General features: G+C 42.4%; 2 protein-coding genes across 6 annotated transcripts in view; one reads left to right on the top strand and one right to left on the bottom strand.

The window, feature by feature from the left end:
* LOC122799595 (splicing factor SWAP) overlaps positions 1–18,432 on the bottom strand; it is a 1,354,031-nt gene that overhangs the window by 760,360 nt on the left and 575,239 nt on the right. The gene's annotated exons all lie outside the window — the stretch shown is intronic.
* Positions 9,488–18,432, top strand: part of POP7 (POP7 homolog, ribonuclease P/MRP subunit) — a 19,173-nt gene continuing 10,228 nt past the window's right edge. Inside the window, exon 1 of the mRNA XM_044068765.1 lies at positions 9,488–9,814. The gene's annotated coding sequence lies outside the window, so the exon portion shown is untranslated. The remainder of the gene's footprint in view (positions 9,815–18,432) is intronic.

Here is an 18,432-nt window from a genome sequence, read left to right as displayed (position 1 = left end):
ATACTGCTAAATAAAAATTCCCCTTCTCAGATGAACAGTAACATATTAATAAATACTTAATCATAATCATTACGAGAAAGCATGCTTATCCAGACTTTAAACTAAATAAACAGAAGCAAAGTTCTCTAAACCGGACACAATGTAATGAACATTAAGTACTTTGTTTAAGTATGTATAAGGACTTATTCAGAATAACTAAAAAAAAATACAAGAGGCCAGGTACCCGAAACGACAAAGAAACCAATGCAACACACAAAGGTACCAAGTAGAGGTAGTCAAACCCAAAGCACAAAACACAATCTGAAGTGGAAGCACCAGCAGTTTATTTAGTACACCAACGCAAATATTCACAAGGCGTTTTCATCCACAAGACTTCAGATGTAACAAAGAAAAGAAAAAACTAGCTGTAGCATCCTTTATGTCCCCCACAAGTCACTTTGTTTAATAGTATGAAACTGACAATTGGAAACACCCAGATTTATGCAAATACTCCACTTTCTGTAACCTTTACCGGTCTCTCTGCAAGCAAGTTAATAGAAATGCAAATAAACAAATGAGCCAAATCACAACTAACAAATCTGTTTTAAAAACATTTAAAAAAAATATGTATACTTGTGTATACAACATTAGGTAAAATTAAATGAATAAAAGTAGATTAAAAAAGTAAAATAAAAGAAGCCTGAAAAAAATGTAAAACACATAAGTAGTGTGGTGACCAGCTTAAAAATTGCAATGTTAAGATAAATGAGCCCTCTCAACATTATATATATATATATATATATATATATATTATATATATCCACATAAACATTTTATGCATACTTATGAGTGTGAGTAAGTACAAAGGAATTTATAAGTATACTCAAGGGGGACCTGAAAAATGTATTTAGCAGAAATGTAAAAAAGTATGTATAAAAGTGTAGTGCATCATGTAAACAGAGAAGTGTCCCTGAAATAAAATGGGACTCATAATTTAGCTGCCCTCATTTTCAAGATGGAGGCAGTAGAGATGTGTTCGTTCAAACCAGGAGGCCTATTTGCTTCCAGTAGTAACCGTCAAAATACTTCTCTAACCTCTATTCTGGTCTCCCAGGGACCCCCCCCAACATCTTGGTGTACCATCTCTATTACAAAAAAGCCCCATTTGGCCTTTGGACATGCAAGTGTATGTTTATAGATGGCGTTATTGCAGTCATGTGTTCTGATGGCATTCAGATGTTCGTAAATTCTTCTTGTCAATTTACGTGTAGTTTTTACAAGGTAGAACACACCACATTCTTTGCATAGGGCTAAATAAATCAAACCTTCACTATACAATTGGAAACACTACTACTTTTGACCAGATAGTCCCCCTCTATTATGTACACAGAATCCTGCTTCAGGATGAAAGAGCATTGGGCACAACGTCCACACTTGTATGTTCCTGGTTTTCTTCCATAAAACAACTTGCGGTCTCTCTCCAATAACTCCTTAAGGTTTTTTTTCCTTTTTTGTAAGTAAATTTTAATGAGTTCTTAAATAGTACCTCCAGTTCAGAACAACTAAACCTGTCCCAGTTTTGTGCAATGATGTTTCTAACCCTTGGTGTGCTCTGATTGTAAAACATAACATAATTACCCCCAAAGGTTCCTTTCTTATCTAAATTGAACAGCTTGGATTTTCATAGTTAGCATTATACTTGTTGGCTAGCAAACTAACCTGCCCCATGTGCCCTTCCAACTTATCACGTTCCAATGTGTCACGTCCCAAAATGGGGGCGAATTTAGAATTTCTACCAGCTCTCACCTCAGTCATAACATCCTCTATTAAATTGCTAGGGTATTTCCTAGCTAGGAACATGTCCATCACTTTCTGGCTTTCATGTTCATAGTCCACATCCCTAGAGGTCATCTTGGGTACTAGGCTATCTGCCCGAAGGCATTTGTAAGCCTACCCAGAATGTGTTGGCTTTCGCCGACCCTTAGATTAGTTCCCTGTGCCTCTGTCCAGCAGAGCCACTGAAGTCATCCCTGGGGTAAACTTTGTTTCCCATCCACTTGTTAAGTTTTCTTTTGAAGAGGGTTAGCGAAGTGCTTTGCCTAATGTAGATTGGAATCTTGCTCCAGAGCATGGGAAGTCTCTGGGAAAGGAATCTATCCCTCCAGCACGTCCTATTTATTGTTTTTGTGAGGTTTAGATCCCTGAAGCGTGTGGCTCGAGGGGATATGGTTTTCTTTAGGTAGAGCATGTCCATCAATTCTGGGTTGGACATGGCCTTGTATGTCAGGCAGAGATCACCTCTGAGTAGGTGGTATGCAACAAGAGTACAGCTGGAGTTTCTTCAGTCGAGCTGCATAGGGCATCTGCTTGAGGCCAGAGATCCTCTTGGTGAGGTACTTCTGTGGTCTTTCCAGTTGTTGCAGGTATCTTGTAAGGTACATCCTAAATGGAGCATTGTACTTTATGATGGGTCTGATGACTGATGCATAGAGGGGTCCAATGATCTCTTTCGATCTGGATGCAAACCCTTTTATGATTAGGTGGGCCACATAGAAGGATTTTCTAACAACTTTGGCAATGTGATTATCAAAGGAGAGGTTACTATCTACTTGGATCCCCAGATCCCTTATTACGTCTTCTGTATTCAGGGGGCTACCACCTATGTGGTAGTTTGTGGGTACTTTGTTTCCAAAGGGGAGGACTATGCACTTTCTGACATTTAGCTTGAGGCCATGGTTTTGACACCAGGTATCTGTCTCAGTGAGACCCTTTTGGAGGATGTCTGCTGTCAGCCGGAGAGTCAATTATAGCCCCTAGTTTGCAGTCATCTGCAAACTTGGTCAGCCATAATCCTCCTGTGCTTGCCTGTACCTCTGAGAAGTAAATGCCGAACAGGAGGGGTCCTAGGACTGAGCCCTGGGGAACGCCACTTGTAACCGGTTTAGAGTCAGACCTAGCTTCTGCAACTCTTACCATGTGGGTTCTGTCCGTGAGCCAGTTGGCAACCCATCTCGTGATGTAGGGGTTTATGTTCAGGCTGGTGAGCTTGTCTATAATACCTGAGTGGGGAATGGTATCGAAGGCCTTTGCAAGGTGTAGGTAGGCTGTGTGGACCACCTTTCCCTAGTCTATAGCCTTGGTAACTGTCTCAAAGAAGTCCACCAGGTTTAGGAGGCATGATATGCCCTTAAAGCCGAACTGGGTAGGGCCCAGTGTTTGGAGGTTTACAATATCTGTGTTAAGGAGATCCATGATGATGCGCTCCATAGTTTTGCAGACCAAGCTAGTCAGGCTTATAGGGGGATAGTTCCCGGGGTCAGTTGCCTCCACCTTTGTGCAGTGGAATAACCGTTGCTGTGCGCCACTCTGTGGGCACGTAGCCTGTGGAGAGGCTGAGTTTACAGTGTGTTTAGGTGAGGGGTTAGTTAATCTTTGAGCTCGTGTAGGACACAGCCTGGGACACCATAATGGTAGATGTCCTTGCCTTCACTGCTGCAGTATTCCTTACAAATGAGATTCCCTGCTGTGAAGACCATTGTCCGGCCAGTTAACCGCTGCTTTAAAGGTATGCTGATCACCACATGCACACACTGAACTACATCATAGTGTATTAGACCACTAGGCCAACTCCGCTCTCCCTTGCGTAGTGTACAGTATTAAAGGTGACGTTCAGGTGTACCATCCTCAGAACTGATTGCCCCAGTAGGAACAGCAGTTCGAGGAAAACCAAGGAGAGCCTGCACATACAGGAAGGAAAACAGACCAGGGGGATGGAGGGAGGGAATGAATACTGCAATGGTGATGGCAAGGACATCTACTGTTATGGTAATATTTTACACAACTGTGCTATGTCCTTACATTCACCGCTGCAGTATTCCTTACAAATGGGAGAGTACCAAAGCTCAAGAAGAAACTTGGGAGGAGAAAGCAGGAAAGCCCTCCAAGAAGACATGAAGAATAGCATCAGCAAAACCAGCTCTATGTTTGAAAATACAAAATACCATCCAACTGGGAATGTTTGGTAAAAGTATTCACAGAAGTCCAGGTAGCAGCTTCAAGAAAATAACTGGCATCTAAGCCTCAGAGAAAAGCACCAGAAGAAGCCACAGCTCTAGTGGAATGAGCCTTTACAGAAGAAGGAAGGCTATCATCATGAAAAGTGTAACAAAAGGAAATAGCCAAACCTAAAGACCTAGGATGAAAGGAAAGAAATAAATAACAGGCGAGATTTTCTGATAAATTTTATTTGGATATTACTAAAGCTGAGCAGTCTATGTACATCTAAAGTATGCAGCACCCTCTCACTGTCAGACTGCAGAGAGGGGAAAAGTAGGCAAATTAATAGACATGAAAGAGGGATTAGTACGCAGGGACACCCTGTCCTCATAAAACATCAAAAAAGGTAGACAAGCCATAAGGGCTTTCAACTAGTCACCCATCTGGCAGAAGTAAGAGCCAACAGAAGAACTGTATTCCAAGAACAATGTTGCAAGGAAGCTGAAACAGCAGGCTCAAAAGGAGCCAGAGTCAATTTTTCCAGAATTAAATTTAGATCCCAGGGAGGAGGAACATGCTTCCTTAGAGGTATAATATTAAGGACTCCTTTAAGAAATTATTTTGCCTCAAATCTAGAACGGACAAGCAGAAGTGGCGGATAAGTGGGCCTTAATTCAAGAATAGGCCAAATCAGCATTGAGCAACTCACACAAATGAGAGAACCAAAAGGAATATCCACAGAAAGTGGGCCTATGTCACGAGGAGGACACCAAACAGAAAACCTCTTCCATTTAGACAAGTAGGATTTCCTAATAGTAGGTTTCCTGGAGTCCTGCAGCACATCCTCAGGAAAAAGGTGTCCATGAGAGATCAAAACCTTATCACCCACAGTGTCAGCTGAAACACGGACAGGTGGGGATGGATGCGAGACCCCTTGTCTTGTGTGAGGAGATCCACCCTGTGAAGTAACTTGTGATGATTGTCCTTGGCTAGATGCAGAAGTAGAGGGAATCGCAGCCAAAAGAGTTGCCATCAAGATTCTGGGAGCATCCTGTTGAATCTTGATCAGGACTCTCAGAAGGAGAGGAAGGTGAGGGAATGCATAAAGAAACATCCCCTTCCAAGAAAATGAGAGGGCGTCCACCTTCCATACCAGAGGACCTGGGATTCTGGCACAAAACACAGGAAGCCATCTTAATAGAGGGGAGGCAAAAAGATCTACTTGAGGAGTATCCCACTGGTGAACAACATCCATAAACACATCCCTGTGAAACATTCATTCATGGGATTGAGTGAAGGACCTGCTTAGACAGTTTGCCACAACGTACTGAAGGAATATAAATTGCCTGAAGAGTCATTTGATATTGGATAGTCAGATCCTATATCAGAAGTGCCACCTGGCAAAGACAGTAAGATCTCGTACCCCCGTTTGTTGATATACCGTACGACTGTGTTATTGTCTGTGAATACCTCGAGAGGCCCTGGAGAGAAGAGAGGATGAAAGGCCTGAAGAGCCAACATAAAAGCCCTCATCTCTTTGATGTTGACGTGCTCCTTCTGCTGACACTCCCTGAACCCTCAGAGAGCCAAACATTGTTCCCCATCCCACATCTGAAGTTTCTGTAAACAGATCCTGAGAGGGAACAGGAGGTTGAAAAGGGAGACCTGGATTCAGAGACAACTCCGAATCCACCACAGAAGTTTTTTGAGATACAGGAGAAGAGGAACAGGAAAGTCTAGAGGATACGCATGCTGAAGCCACACCAACTTCAGAAACCACTGGAACTTCCTCATATGAAGTTTGGCCAGAGGGAGCATCGGAATGGTGGAAGCCATGAACCCGAAAGCCATCAGAAACTCCCTGGCTGTAATGGGGGCCAGGGGAAGAAGAGTTTGAAAGAAAGGAGTGTTAATGCCTTTGGAGGAGGCATGGATACCAGCATTGGCACCGTTTGAATCCTGCAACCCAGAAAGACATGATACGGAGAAGGAGTCAGGTAAAACTTTTTGAAGTTTATTGTAAACCCCAGACTCTGAAGAAGAAAAATGGTAAAATGAAGATTTTTGCAAAAGGACCGCTGGGGAAGATGCCTGAATCTGGAGGTCATCCAAATAAGGAAAAATATATGGATCCCTTTAAGCCTGCAAAAGGCAACCACAGGAGCAAGGCATTTAGTGAATAACCCTGGGGCTGTAGAAAGGCCAAAGCACAGAACTGAAAATGCCAGAAAGCAACAGAGAAATGCAAAAATCTCCTAAAAACAGGATGGATCGGAATATGGAGATAAGCATCATTGAGGTCCAGAGACACCAGAAAGGAGCAAGAGGGGGAAAAAGGGACATCATCCAAAGGAAGGCGCCTTCAGAAAAGTGTTTAGATGGGAGAGGTCTAGAATAGGTCTCCAAATAACTTATTTTCCGGGCACTAGAAGCATTCTTTAATAAAACCCTTTCCCCCTTTGGGACACATGCACCTGTTGAATAGTACCCTGAACCAAGAGGTCTCAAAGAACCTCTGGGAAAAACAGAAGCTGTTCCCGAGGAGGCTGAGAAATGCCCACAGAAGGAGGGTGGGAAATACAAACCATGAAGTACCCTTGCGGAATGATTCACAGAACCCAAGAATCCTGGGTGATTTGCAGCCAAACAGGAAGAGAAAGAGGAATGTGGCTGGGAACAGGAGGATAGTCAGACAGCAACTAATTTGTCATGAAAGACAGGCTTAAGAATTCCTGCAGTCTGAGTGGCCTTAGCAGGAGTCCATTTACTACCCGTTTTACCTTTAGGAGGAGGGCGAGATTGCCTACAAACAAAGGCTGGCTTAGAAGGGTACTTTCGTTGAAATTTAGGTACAGAAGAAACAAATACATGCTTAAGCCCCTATAAAGCCTTCCCCATGTCCTGAAGAAACTTTAATAAACCAGCAGCCTCTTCAAACAAAAGATGATTATCCAGAGGAGCATCCATCAACTTAGCCTTAACATCATCAAACAAAGGTTGAAGCCCAAGCCAAGAATATCTTTTCAGAACTGTACCAAAAGCAGCAGCCCTAGAACAGGCATCTGCTGTATTACATTTGCTAGAATGACGAACTACATGATGCAAAGTCCCAAGCAAGGAAAGAGCAGAAGATTTACTCTCAGAGTCTGGAAGATCAGAAATAAGCTGACAAGCCTGAGAAAGAAGAGCCAAGAGATAGCTAGAAATATGGGTCCGATAATTACTATCCCTAAAAGCTAGGGTAGCCGAATTATAAACCTTCTTACTCAGCCTATCCATGGTTCTACTGTCCTTGTCAGAAGGCAGTAACTTGGATGAAGGAAGAATCTTGAGATGTCTTATCAGAGGTTACAGACACCACAGAAGGGTCAGCAGCAGGACACAAACAAAAAGGAACAATCCTCAGGCACCCTATAAAACCTATCAGACTTCTTGGGAGCAGGGGGCAGAGAATCCATCGCTTTAGAAGAATTTGGAAAACCATCCAATAAAGCAGGCAAGACAAAAAGAATGGCCACAGGTTTAGGAGATTCCATCTGCAGTAACTCATAGTACCCCTTATGGATATCCGAAATTTGGACACCATCATACATAAAAAAAATTACATCATCCTAGAAATTCTCTCTCCAAAGGAAATATTCTCAGTAAGATTATCTATAGTATGAGAAACCTCCTCCTCAGACCCGTAGTCTAAAGAAGAAGGAATCTGGGTAGAACAAGCAAGGGAGTCATCATCAGAATCCACCTTGGAAGAAATCAATTCTCTAGGCCTTTTAGGGGAAGAAGAGGACCAAGGAGGAGTAGGAAATGAAACCCCTAGTAAAGCATTTAATAACCCCCCCCCCCCCCGAGTAAAGGCCTGCCACTCATTTTGTGGATCCCTAGGAGCAGAACAAACATGATTAGCTTTCTGTTTCTTTTTTTTTTAAGGGGACATCCATCCTATAAATCTGAGAAGGCCCACTGAGGACAGCATTCCAAAACTGCAATAGGAACCTCTTCCCTAAACAGAGGCTGAGGAACCCCTCTAGATCCCTCGGTAACAATCAACCATGGTTCCCTCTGAATGCCTGAAATGGACACCTGCACAGCATCGTCAGATGTACTGTCCACCAAATCCTCACCAGCCTCCAACCCATACGTGGTAAAAGAATCTAACAAAACAACTGGGGGAGCCTCTGTGTTCATAATAACCTCAGGAGAAACCCCGGGCAGAGGCTAGAAAGCAGAAGATTCTGGTCTTACCTTATGCACCTTCTTCCCTAATGGCTTACCCTCGGGGCAGGAAATTCCATCCATAGTATCTGCAGCAAGAAGTTTAAGATGCTGGTTCTCAAGATACAATGAAAGGGAAGAAAGCCTACTATAAAGAGTCTTGGGGACAAACGCCTGACAAATTGAACAAGATGTATGGTCGTGAGCAGCATCTAGGCAAAAAAAGACACTTATCGTGGTGGTCTTTATGGGGAATCAGTCTCCCACACTGGCATTTACCGTTCCTGGATAACATTAACCCCAAAATGCACAAAACAAAGAGAAAAAGTAACCAAAAACCCAACTGGGTACTTCTCTGCAACTTTGAGGACACCAGCAAACAGGAGTAAGCAGTGGAATGCCAACAAACAGAAAAACGGTTAAAAAAAAGACGGCAGTAATACACCAATGGTTAAAGCAGCATTTAGACTAGCAGCAAAGAAGTTCTGAGAATGGTATGACCGAACATCACCTTTATGCCCTACCCTACACAAAGAGTGTGCAGGGGACATTCAGTGTACCTTAAAGCAACAGTAGACTTTGTTAAATTGGCCAAACAGTGGGCTTCATGGGAGGGAATCCCATTTGTAAGGAATACTGCAGCGGTGAATGTAAGGACATCCATAGTGGGTCTATGTTGTATATTAAAAGGGAAAACTTTACCCACAACAGAAAAATGACAAAAAATATTACAACCAATTAATAGCTACAAAAGCTTAATAATGTTGCGGTCTTTCTTTACTTCAGAAAATTGATTACATTCACATTTTCAAAGTTTAATAGCATCCTTATTTAAACAGTGTTTCTACTTTTTTATCCTTAATTTTGGGGGTGAAAGAAATCACAACATGTAGTCATTGTGACAAAACTCTGGGGAGATCTCATATCCCACAACTTTCAAACTCTTACCTACAGAGTTAGAGATTAAGAAAACTACTAAATTAGTTAACTGCAATAATTATCAAGGTTTACAGATCTGGCGTTTACTGAGTAAAATTAGCCACCCATTGTTAAAAAAAGGAAATATACCCCATTTCTCAAAAAATACCACACCAACTTAGCAACATACCTAAAAAGTAGGGACAGTATAAAGATATGCCACTTTTTAATTCTATAGCAATACCGCCAAGTCACTATTTTCCCACTACAATTTTATACTACCACTGTCAAACAGCCACTCATTGCAAAATACAGAGCATTAAGTGTTTTTCAACACACAACTTAAAAGTCAATTTCTTGTAAAACACGCGCTTTCAGAAAAATACCTTCTGAAATCATTCCTATCAGTAGCAAATCTATAAGCTGTACGACTCCACTCCATGAACCCTTGTGAGCGGCCAACTCTTTTTCCAGATGGAGCCATACCTTCACCTTTAAACAACCCGTAAAACCACACGCTACCCTTTTACGTTCGAGAAAGCATTTCGTCGCACTCTCAGATACATCACAGTTTGAACATCATGACGCGACAATAAGATTATTTCACTTTCGTGAAGACGTCAAGGGGTGGTGTTTATTTGTTTTTGCATTATCAAGGACGGTACATCATTTTGGTATTACGAACCTGGTTTATTGCTAGAAGAAGGTAATTTGCACGCTGTGTAGTGCTATTGGAAAGCATAAATTTATCATTATTAGGTTTCATTTCACAAATATATAATATTTTAATGCAATGTATTTGATTTGAGATTACTCTTTATCATCTGTTATATATTCTAGTCAGTGTTTTAAATAATAAGGGTGAGTGTGGGGATATTTTTTAAATACAGTGGTGTTTTTTTTTTTTTTTTTTTTATAAAATTCCAGGACACATCATTGCGGCTGTTATAGTAAGTCTTAGTTACTGTCATTGTGTGTTTATGTGGTGGGTATGATTAGGAATTTACATGCTTAATTATTTATCCCCTTGGCCTTTAGGACAAAAGATACGTTTTTGTTAAAGATTTTATGTGTGGCTTCTTAATTGTTGAGTTTAAAGCAAAACAATATTTTTTACTGCGTGGGTGTTTGTGAATGAATCGGTGATGATGCTTATTCAGAGCTTTTGAGTCCTTTTTGCTGGAAGCTTGTGTGAAACAATTCAATTTGTTTAGGTTCTGAAAAACTGTAGGTTTGCTTGACTGAAGAGTAGTATTTGTAATGACCGTTTAATAGTGTTAAATCAGTTACAACAGACAAAAACCAAGGGAAACCGTTGAATAATTACTTCCGGTGTATGAGCTTCAATTAATGGGTTTGATAACACCTACAGGTATGATTCAATATTCAAATCGTTTCCAGTTTGCTGAAAGAAATGTGTATAATGCAAGCGTTTGTTCTGACAACGTAGAGAACAGGAGGGGCTTAAACTTAAATATTTTGTGTAGAAATTAGGGAAATTGGTAAAAAAAAAATTCTCTGTGGATCTGGTCATTAATAGTTAACTACAGTTTTGCTAGAACTGTGACGAAGTAGATAATGTTGTTGCCTCACAGCGGGGGGTTCCCCGGTTTGATTCTCTGTTTATACTGGTCTTTGTAGTTTTACCTTCACACTGTATACTAGTCATGCAATGTGGTGTTGGTATTGTATCAGAAATCTACTATTTGCATTGTAACAGTTCTTGCTTTTTTTTGGAAGGGGGGGGGGGGGTCAGGAGCCTCTTGTGAAGTCTGCATGTCCTCTCTCTCACATACCAAAGACATGCAGTAGGAGGATTGGACACACCATCCGTATGTGTGTTATTACAAACTAACTGCAGGAAGGCTAGCCACCCACTGATATGAACTTTGGTTCTAGATGATGGTCCTGCTGACGTGACATTTTGACCTTGTATGTATAAATGGGAAATGGGGGGGGGGGGTTACAGATTGATGGATGCCTCTGCAATATATAGATATAAATATCTGTGTGTGTGTGTGTGTGTGTGTGTGTGTGTATATATATATATATATATATATATATATATATATATATATATATATATATATATGTGGGTGTATTTAGGTTCATAGATAAGTACTAGGCTATCTGTCCAAGGGCATTTATAAGCCTAGCCAGAATGTGATGGCTTTCGCCACCCCCTTAGATTAGTTCCCTGTGCCTCTGTCCAGCAGAGCCATTAGTTCCCTGCGCCACTGTCCAGCAGATCCACTGCAGTGATCCCCGGGGTAAATTTTCTGTTTTCCATCCACCCGTCAAGGTTTCTCTTGAAGAGTGTTAGTGAGGGGCTCTGCCTGATGTATATTGGAATCCTGTTCCAAAGTATGGGGAGTCTCTAGAATAGAAATCTGTCCCTCCAGCATGTCCTATTTATCGTTGTGGTGAGGCTTATATTTATTTATTTATTTATTTGTTTATTTATTTGCAGTTGGTTTACCAGGATAGTCCATTGGGCCAAAATGAACCCATTTTCAATGGAGTCCTGGGGAGAAAAGCTCCAAAAACAAACAAACTAGGTACATACAGTAGACAAGAAAGGAGGGGGGGTGTCCGTATTCATAAAGGACACACACACCTCAAGGTTGGTGGCAACACACGATGCATCGGAGACCATCCAGGTGCAATTAACCATAGGCAAGACTGCTCTGCAATTTGTAGCATGTTACAGGCCACCCTCTCAAACTCAGGAACCTCACATGGCCTTCCTGAAAACACTGGAGGGGATAAATGTATCTCCAAACACCATCATACTAGGTGATTTCAACTACCCTAATATAGACTGGGAACACTACTCTAGCCCAAAGGTTCCTGGAGTTCATAAACTCAAATGCCATGGAACAACTAGTCACCATCCTCACAAGAGGAGAAAACATACTTGATCTCATCATCACGAACATGGGATCACAATGTTCAACACCGGAAGTATACCCCTCACTGGTGAGATCAGATCATAAACTAATCTCGCTGGAGGTCCTCATCCTGCCCCACCTGAAATAAAAAGACCACAGTGAAAAACTTCTCAAAAGCCGACTTCACACTTCTAAAAACTAGTGTGGTCTCCTTTAAGGCCCCTGAGCCAGTGGTAAACATTACTCAAACCGCCGAATCACTTACAAATGCCTTCTACCAGCACCTACAGGACTGCATGGATCAGGCAATCCCAAACAAAACTAAGACTCTTTTTACCAAAGGCAAGCGTCCAGTCTGGTGGACCCCAGCCATAAACAAGCTCTACAACAAAAGGAGGAAGCTACTACAAGATAGAGCAAGATCCTTGAAAGGTAAGACACCTTTGATCATTATAAGTAAAAAACTAAGAGTTCTCATAAAATCATCCAAGGCAAATTTTGAGAGAAAAATCGCCAAGGACTCAAAAGACAATCATAAGGCCTTCTTTAGCTATGTTAGAAACCTAGGAGGAAACTCCCAGATATGCTCAGAATTAGTTCAAAATGATGTGAAGATTACTGAACCTACACACACATTGCCAACATACTGGCTGACAGGTTCAGTGCAAACTTCTCCCCCCCCTCCTCCCCAAAAAGAGAGATATCTATACCAGAGGATTGTAGCCCCCCAAACATCTCCAACGCCCAAGTGAGAACTGCTCTCTCCAAGGCAAAAAACACAGCATCCATGGGACCGGATGGTGTCCCCAGCTGTGTGCTCCACGAACTCAATGAGGAATTAAACCCGCAGTTAGGACAGCTGTTTAATCTTAGCCTCGCCTCAGGATACGTACCCAAGGAGTGGCGCACGGCGACTGTGGTCCCACTTCACAAGGGCGGTGCCTCCACCGACCCTGGAAATTACCGTCCCATTAGCTTGACAAGCCTTATCTGCAAAGCCATGGAGAGGATCATAATGGAACTCATAAATAAAGACATAGGGAACTTGCAGACTTTGGATCCAACCCAGTTTGGCTTTGTCAAAGGCAGATCATGCCTTTTAAACTTGGTTGACTTTTTCGAAACAGTCACCAAGGCCATTGATGAGGGCAAGGCAGTCCATACAGCCTACCTCGACCTGGCAAAGGCTTTCGACACAATACCCCACTCAGGTATCATCGAAAAACTCATCAGCTTGAATGTAAACCCATACATCACAAGATGGGTTGCAAACTGGCTAAGTGACAGAACCCACAGGGTCAGAGTTGCTGGCGCCATGTCAGACTCAAAGCCTGTCACAAGTGGTGTCCCACAGGGCTCAGTCCTGGGACCACTCTTGTTCGGCATCTACAAGCAAACACAAGAGGGTTATGGCTGACAAAGTTTGCAGATGACTGCAAACTGGGCGCCATAGTCGAAAACACATCTGACACAGATATCCTTCAGAAGGGCCTCACAGAAACAGATAACTGGTGCCAGAGCCATGGCCTAAAGTTAAACGCCAAGAAATGCATAGTCATACCCTTCGGGAAAAACAAGGTTACCCCTAGCTACCATATAGGTGGCAATCCACTGAGCACAGAAGAAGTCATCAGGGATCTGGGGACCCAGGTTGACAGTAACCTTTCGTTTGACACTCATGTTGCCAAAGTAGTTAGGAAAACTTTCTATATTGCCCACCTGATCATGAAGGGATTCACATCTAGATCTAAGGAGGTCATCGTCCCCCTGTACTCATCACTCATTAGACCTATGATTGAGTACAATGCCCCATTCGGAATGTATCTGACCCGACATCTGCAGCAGCTGGAAAGGCCCCAAAAGTTCCTCACCAAAAGGATAAAGGGTCTCAAAAATATGTCTTATGCTGCCAGACTGAAAGAACTCCAGCTCTAGTCAGTCGCATACCGCTTGCTCAGAGGTGACCTGTGCCTGACATATAAGGCCATGTCAAACCCAGATTTGATGAATATGCTTCACCTCAAAAAATCTAGATCCCTCAGAACCACAAGGCGGAGACTTGAACCTTGACACGGTTATTAATAGAGCGTGCTGGAGGGACAGATTCATCACCCAGAGACTCCCTATGCTGTGGAACAAAATCCCGGTACATGTGAGGCAGAGCACCTCGCTGGCCTTGTTCAAGAGGAATCTTGACCAATGGATGGGAGATCGCAGATATACCCCAGGGATTACTTCAGTGTCACTGCTTGACAGAGGCACAGCAAAATAATAGGCATAGTTTTCTTCAAACTAAAGGGGTGGTGAAAGCCACATAACTATGGGCTAGGCTTATAAATGCCCTTGGGCAGATAGCCTAGTATGAACCTATGAACCTATTACTAATGATAATTATACAAATGTAAAAGATACAAGCAATTAATTTCAAAAGTTCAGGAAACATTTAAAACAATACAGACTAGTGATGAAACTTGGAGATGTTATAGGCTATGAAGAGTAATATTGCAAAGTGATACAGAGTAGTTATTACTTAAGAAGCATAAGCTTAAAAGGTGCAGTCAAATACATTCTTTGCAGATACCATGGGAATAATAATGTGAGTTATGGGAATTAATAAGGAAAAATTGCTGGAGTAAACATGAGAGAGAAAGGAAGATGAAAATTGCCATTATTAGTTATGAGGGGTGGGAGCAAGAGCATTCCCACTGGGACACTAGATGTATGTGAAGAGATTTTTTGAACATATAATGGTTAGAGGTGGTGCGAATGGATGGTGGTAGTGAGTTCCAAAGACGAGCTAGGTTGTAGGATAGTAGGTTTTTGCCTGGGGGACGAGTTGGTTTGTGCACTTCTAATAGATTTGGATTGTTTGACCTTAAAACTCTATCAGGTAGGTGCATCTTAAAGGCAGAAGACTGGGAGGGACAGAGAGAGGGGTTGAAAATGAGCTTGTGGGCAAGAGTTAGCTGAGTATAGCTGAGATGATTGGGTAGTTCTAGCCATTTAAGTTTTTGGGGAGAGGAACAGTGGTGGGTGGAGGACCTATGGCTGTTGGCGAACTTGGCGATTTTGTTGTAGCAAGAGGAAAGTTGTTTTTTTAGAGATGACTGAAGATTAGTTAGGAGTGGAGCTCCATAGAGAAGGGAGGGGATAAGAAAGGAAGTAGAGAGAGTGATTTTTAGAGGTGGTTGTAAGGTACTGATTTTGTCGGTAGAGCATACCTAGTTTTTGATGGGGTTTTTTGATATTTAATTGTAGATGGGAGTTGAAATTAAGCTGGCTGTCAATTTGGACCCCAAGTAACTTGGCTTCTGACACCAGTTCCAGAAGTGAGTTATTTTGACTAATGTCGAGAATGTGTTTATATCGAAAGGAGTAACTTTAGAGGGGGTAAATACCATTAATTTAGTTTTGGAAGCATTGAGTGCTAGGTGGTTTATTTTCATCCATTGCTCAGTGATTGAAAAAGCTTCTTGTGTAAGCTTTAGGAGTATAGGGGTAGATGTGGCAGAGCAGGTAATGGTAGAATCATCTTGCATATGGGATGTTGTTTGAGAATGGAATAGATTTGCGGAAATCATTAATAAATATATTGAAGAGAAGGGGACCTAGTATGGAGCCTTGGGGAACTCTGGTGGGGGTACTAAGAAATGAGGAGGTTGCCTTTTTACATTTTACTGCTTGGTATCTATTGGATAAGTAGCTGGAGAACCAGTTCAAAGAGGAGGGAGATAGGTTAAGTTTTGAGAGTTTAGTTAAGAGCAGGCTGTGTGAGATGGTGTCAAAGGCCTTAGAGAGGTCAAGTAGTAGGGTAGAAACAATTTGGCCAGAGTCACGAGCTTTATTTACAGTTTCAAGAAAGGAGACGAGGGCTGTCATGGTGCTATGATTTGGTCTGAATCCATGTTGTGTGGGAGTTAGAAGGTTATTATCTAAGAGATGTGGTAAGAGTTGAAGTTGGACACATTTTTCTAGAAGTTTAGAAATGGGAGACTGGATAGCAATGGGTCGGAAGTTGTTGACATTGCTATTGTTGCCACCTTTATGCAGAGGTATGATAAAGGCTTGTTTCCAGATTTGGGGTACTGTACATTCTTGGATGGAGCGGTTGATTAAAATGCTTATGGGATAGGCAATTGCTTCATCAGCTATGCCTAGAAAGTAAGAAGGGATGTTATCAGGTGCGTTAGTGCATGGCTTCAATTTCTGAAGGAGTTTCTTTATAGTAGAAGTAGGTATAGGTTTTAATGAGAATAGAGGAGAGTGGGGAGAGGGAGTATTAGAGGGTGGTGAAGATGATGTGGAAGTTAGAGTAGGAGAAGAGGTAGAGGATATAGAGTTAGTAGATGGGAATGAGGGAGGAGCAGCAGTGCAGGGTAGATTGTTGGCAGGGAAGGGTGGGGGTGTATTAGAGAATGAGGAGGTTAGTTTGCCAATGGATTCAATGAAAAAGGAGTTAAATTGAGTAGCTAAGTGTAAATCTGGAGCACTTGGGTCTGGGGTGGGGGTGTGTGGTTTGCTGGGGTTAAGGAGAGTAGAGATACCTTTCCAGAATTTCTGAGGGTTTGTTTTATTATTTCTAAGGCACGTGGCTCTCTGGGATTTGTTTATTATTATTTATTTATTTTTTTTTTTAGGTGGAGCATGTCCATCAATTCTGGGTTCTATCCATGAGCCAGTTGGCAACGTATCTCGTGACGTAGGGGTTTATGTTCAAGCTGGTGAGCTTGTCTATAATACTAGAATGGGGAATGGTGTCAAAAGCCTTTGCGAGGTCTAGGTAGGCTGTGGACCTCCTTTCCCTCGTCTAATGCCTTGGTAACCATCTCAAAGAAGTCCACCAGGTTTAGGAGGCATGATGTGCTCTTAACAAAGCCAAACTGGGTAGGGTCCAAGGTTTGCAGCTTCCCAATGTCTCTGTTAATGAGTTCCATGATGATCCATTCCATAGCCTTGCAGTCCAGGCTAGTCAGGCTTATAGGGGGATAGTTCCCGGGGTCTGTTGTGGCTCCACCTTTGTGGAGCGGGATAACTGTTGCTGTGTGCCACTCTGTGGGTACGTAGCCTGTAGAGAGGCTGAGTTTGAACAGTGTGTTTAGGTGAGGGGTTAGTTCATTTTGGAGATCTTGTAAGACGCAGGCTGGGACACTGTCTGGTCCCATTGAAGCTGTGTTTTTGGCTTTGGATAGGGCTGTTTTAACCTGTGTGTTGGTGATTGACTGGGCCCTACATTATTCTGGTATGGTTATGGATTCTTTAGGGGGGTGAAGTTTGCACTAAACCTGTCTGCTAGAATGTTAGCAATATCAGTCGGTTCAATGTATTTAGTGCCATTCCGCACTAACTCATAGCAGATCTGAGAGTTTCCACTTAGGTTCTTGACATAGCTAAAGAACACTTTGTGGTTATCTTTGGAGTCATTGGCAATTTTTCTTTCAAAACTAGCCTTGGATGATTTAATGAGGGATTGTAGTTTCTTGCTGATACTCAAAAGGGATGTCTTTCCTTTTTTTTTTTTTTTTTTTTTTTCTGTACTAGTTTCCTCCTTCTATTCTATAGCTTGTTTATGGCAGGGGACCACCAGACTGGTTTCCTTTTCTCGGAGGAGTGAGCCTTGGTTTTACTTGGGATAGCACGATCCATGCATTCCTGCAGATGCTCATAGAGTGCCTTTGTAAAGGTTTCAGCAGCTTGGACAGCATTGTCCTTTAGCATGGGGGCTTTGAACCTTTCCACCTCGGTCTTAAGTAATGTGAAGTTTGCTTTTGAAAAGTTTTTCAGTGTGGTTTCCTTGATGGGGGTGGGGGCGCAATGTGGATATCCAGAGTGATTAGTCTATGGTCTGATCTAACCAGCGAGGGGTTGACATCCATTGTGGAACACGGGTTGCCCATGTTGGTGATTACCAGGTCCAGTATGTTGTTCCCTCTGTTGGGGGTGTTGAGCAGTTGATCCAGGGCGTCGGAGTTTATAAATTCTAGGAAGCGTTGGGCAAGGCAGTTGGTACTTGAGTAATTCTCCCAGTTTATGTTTGGGTAATTGAAAATCACCCAGTATTACTGTGTTTGGTAGGACATTCATATTTCCCAGTGTCTTCAGAAATGCAGAATGGGGGTCCTGGGCCATGGTGGGTGATCTGTAGCAAGCTACAATTTGGATTATAGTTTTGCCCGTTGTTAGTTGCACATGGATGATCTCTGATGCATTGTGCTGCGCCACTAACCTGGAGGTGTGGGTATCCTTGATGAATATGGATACACCCCCCGCCTTTTGTGTTTTGGTCCTGGTGCTGTGGCCGAAAGGTATGGTATGAGTTATAGCCTATTAGTGCTGGGGTGCTCTCAGGAGCCTTAAACCAGGTTTCTGTTACTGCACAGATGTCTGTGTTCTTCATACTGAGGAGTACCTCGAGTGCATGCATTTTGAGGTTTAA

Source organism: Protopterus annectens, chromosome 4.part0 (genome assembly GCF_019279795.1).
Source record: "Protopterus annectens isolate FY-2018-M chromosome 4.part0, PAN1.0, whole genome shotgun sequence".
NCBI classification, from domain to species: Eukaryota; Metazoa; Chordata; order Ceratodontiformes; family Protopteridae; genus Protopterus; species Protopterus annectens.
Note: the sequence above shows the minus strand (reverse complement) of the source record. Positions and strands in the feature narration are given on the sequence as shown.